We start from the raw sequence: 4133 nt of genomic DNA on the forward strand, positions 1-4133 counted from the left end.
GCGGCGGAGCTAATGAAAATACTCTTAGCAACGTGCGATGCGACCATGCCTCGCAAAAAATAGGTACAGCGTAAGCCCCCCGTATACTGGTGGAGCCCCGTCCTTCAACAGTTGCGATCGGAATGCCTCAAGGCTAGGAGAAGAGCTCAACGAGCTCAACGAGGTAGCCCTCATCAAACGGAGCTTCTGGAAGTTTTTAAAGCCAAGCGAACCGCGTTTAAGCACGGAATCTCGGCGGCTAAGGCACAGGCCTACAAGAACCTGGTGGATAGCGTAGACGACGACACCTGTGGTCTGCCCCATAAGCTGGTAAGCAACAAACAGAGAGATGTCCCCCCTTCGGATCCTGATATCCTGGCCAACACCGTTGCGGAGCTATTCCTGATGCAGTCGACCACATGGAAGCCATTAGCCGCAGCTCCTGTCTCCGACTTCCCAACCATCACTGCACACGAGGTTGTGGAGGCAGCAAGGCGCATCAAGGCTAACAAAGCCCCTGGACTTGATGGCATTCCTGGAGTAGTCGTCAAAGGAGTGGCGTTGGCTAGACCGGACATCTTCAGGGACACCTTTCAGCAGTGCCTCCTGGACGGAGTCTTTCCAGCAAGGTGGAAAAGCCAGAAGCTGGTACTTTTGCCTAAAGGGAAAGGTTCAGCACAAGTTGCAGACAGCTACCGCCCACTATGCCTTCTGGTCATAGAAGGAAAGCTATTTGAAAGCTATTTCATCCTATATGCCCGAATATAGGCTGTAACCGAGAGCACAAATGGCCTAAGCAGCCACCAATATGGCTTTCGAAAGGGAAAGAGTACCCTCAACGCACTCACGGCAGTGAGAAACATTTCCAAGAACGCTTTCGAGGGCCACAGATGCCTAGGTGGCAGAAAAGAATACTGTGCGCTTGTCACGCTGGACGTTAAAAACGGATTTAACACGGCAAGATGGCCTTGAATCCTCGATGCTATGTACACGATGGGTATACCGGAGTACCTCAGGATCGCTGTAGGCAGCTATTTCAGAAATCGTATCCTCTGGTATGATACGGAAAATGGACCGAAAAGTTACCGAGTCTCGGCTGGTGTTCCACAAGGATCTGTACTAGGACCGATTCTGTGGAACATTATGTACGATGGTATACTGGCAATCAGGAAGCCCACAGGAGCTGAGCTGCACTGCTTCGCAGATGACGTGGCTATAACTGTGGTCGCCAAAACGATTATGGAAACCCAGGAGAAGTGCAACGCAACAATTAGAGCGGCCATCGACTGGTTTGAGAAAGCTGGACTAACAATAGCGGCACACAAAACTGAAGCTGTCTTACTAAGCAGCAGGAAAAAGGTGGAGAGCATGCGAAAAGCTTTGTGACATTAAGGATACAACTGAGCAGAGGGAAATTGTTATAACAGAGCACAACAGAGCTCACCGAGCAGCACAAAAAAACGTAAAGCAAATCTTGAGGGACTACTTTTTCCCTAAGATGCTACGGCTAGCAACAGAAACAACTTTGAACTGCAAGACCTGCTCAATGGCTAAATACAAATGTCATCCATCCAAACAAGCGGTAGCAGAAACACTGATACCTTCCTATGTGGGCGAAATCCTCCACATCGACATCTTTTAAACAGATGGAACTCTTTTTCTTACGTGCATTGATAAATTTTCGAAATTTGCAACAGTGCAGGCCATCGCATCGAGGGCTTTTGTGGACGTAAAATCTCTTCTGTTACACATAATAAATTTTTTTCCAAAAATAAAAACCATGAACTGCGATAACGACAGATCCTTAAATTCTGAAACCATTAAAACAATGTTACTAAATCATTTTAATATCACCATTTCCAACGCCCCGCCTCTACACAGCACCTCAAACGATCACGTAGAAAGGTTTCATAGTACCCTGGCAGAAATAGCCAGATGCTTAAAGCTGGAAACCGACCTAAATGACACAACCGAATTGATTCTGTTGGCAACCAACAAGTACAACAATTCAATTCACTCGGTTAATTTCAATTCAATCGTCATCTGGGAATCGTACGTATACTTGCAACACTCGACAAACATGACGACTTACGAGGACTACGCCGACCAGACAGAGACAATGTCAAGGACATTTACAGACCACCACCGGACACCAGTAATTATGTCGGACTTGACACACATTCGCAAATTAGTAGCCACTCTAAGGTTCCACCATAGGGCTGCTAGGAGTTTAAATGTGATCGGGACGGCACTGGAGGTCATCGCCGGTACCCCCGATTTTGACGATTGCGAAAAAATAAAATTTAATCAAGACCAGTTAATAAAAACAGAAGAAAGTCAAACAAAATTAAATATTAAATTCTAATCACGATTGAAGGAACTCGCAACAGCAATGAATCAAATTTCTAAAACTGAAACAGATAAAGAAACACACTTACTAGAGAAGCTAAAACATAATTGTTATTTCAGATTTGGAGGAATATTCTTGTGGGCTTAACCCTCGCAAATCTAAACATTGTAAGTCCATCAATTTTAGACGAAACCGATATTGGCGAATTTAAAGATAGACAGCCTATTTACATTAGTCTAATAGACCTACTAGAAGTATCTAGCATAAGCGTATTCCAAAATTCAGAAATTTTAAATTTTTTTATTAAATTCCCTAACCCTAAGATTAAATGTAAAAAATTACAATCTTTCCGGTCCATCGCAACAACAAGATCCTGAACTTCGAGGACGGAAATCTGGTGGCGGAATGTAGATCCCGGAACATCAACATCGGGTACTGCAAGATGACGGTCGGTGCCACTTTCTGCAAAGAACTGCAGAATGGCACTTGCGCTCAGCAGATAATCTCCGGGACCTTTGCACACTGTTCTACACTTCCGGGCCACCTGGATTCGGTGACCATTGTGGATCACGGAACTCTTATTGTGAACGATGCCAACGTGACCATAACCGACAGCCAAGGGAAAGACCAGAAAGTGTCGGGTACCTACCTGGTAACATACCAGGTAGAAAACTTCAACACATCGGGACTCTTAGAGAGAAACTCACCTTGGGGTCCCTCCTCAGCAATTCCTTCGCCGTACTTGCTGCCTTCCTATTGTGCTCTACCATTTCGTTGAGCTACCATCACCTAAAGACCAGGAGCCACACAAAGCCAGGAGCTAGCAATGATGTGGAGCAAGTGGCCTCTTAAAAGGCGGAAGCTGAATTGCAGGCCATATCCGGTGGTCTGCACGCGAGATACCACTTCGGGTGTACCCTATTGCACTCTGGACAGCAGCAACACTGATTACAATGGGATCGACATTCAACGCCACAAAAATGCTTCTTTCGCGGAAACACAGCAACGTTACACATACACACATACATACACACATGCATGGATGAGGCGACCACTTTAGAGGAACTCCAGAGCTGCTTGGTCTCGCAATTTGAAGGCATCAATGTTGCCCCAGAAGATGTGAGGGGCCTGCGCAAAATGCGAGACGGCACACAGATAGCGACTGTGTTGCTCAGTGCAAACGATGCAATCACTGTGCTTAAAAGGGGCTCGGTCAACGTAGGCTGGTCACGGTGTCGCATTAACCAGGATGTACGTCCTACAAGATGCTTCAGGTGCTTGGGATATGGCCATAGGGCAACCAACTGCAAGGCAGCCAACCACTCCGACTGCTGTCTGCGGTGCGGCGTGAAAGGGCGTGGCGTGGCCCCGCCAAAATGGCTCATTTGCAGCGAGAATGTCGATAGGAATCACTCGACAGGTGGCTTTGCGTGCCCCACCTACAAGGCAAACATCGTAAAAGGAGTCAACAGTCGCCGCGATGATGCTGGACGCAATTAAAATCATCCAGCTTAATGTCAACCAGCTGCTCAGAGACTCCTGGCTCAGACGGCGGCGGAGCGCAGCATAGAGCGAGCCCTATTCCGCGGGAATTGGAAACCCTTCGATGATCATGGACGAGTCAGGCAAAGCGGCTATAAAGTGTTGCCACCCTCTCCACGTCCAGGAACGGGCCTACTTGCCGATGCGTGGTATAGCATATGCGAGGGTGAAGGGTGTGCATATTTATAGCTGCTACGCCCCGCCTAGTGACAGCTCTGACCAATTCGAGGAGATGCTGGGCACTCTTGTCAATCATGCGAGA

This window comes from Drosophila yakuba, chromosome 2L (genome assembly GCF_016746365.2).
Source record: "Drosophila yakuba strain Tai18E2 chromosome 2L, Prin_Dyak_Tai18E2_2.1, whole genome shotgun sequence".
NCBI lineage: Eukaryota > Metazoa > Arthropoda > Insecta > Diptera > Drosophilidae > Drosophila > Drosophila yakuba.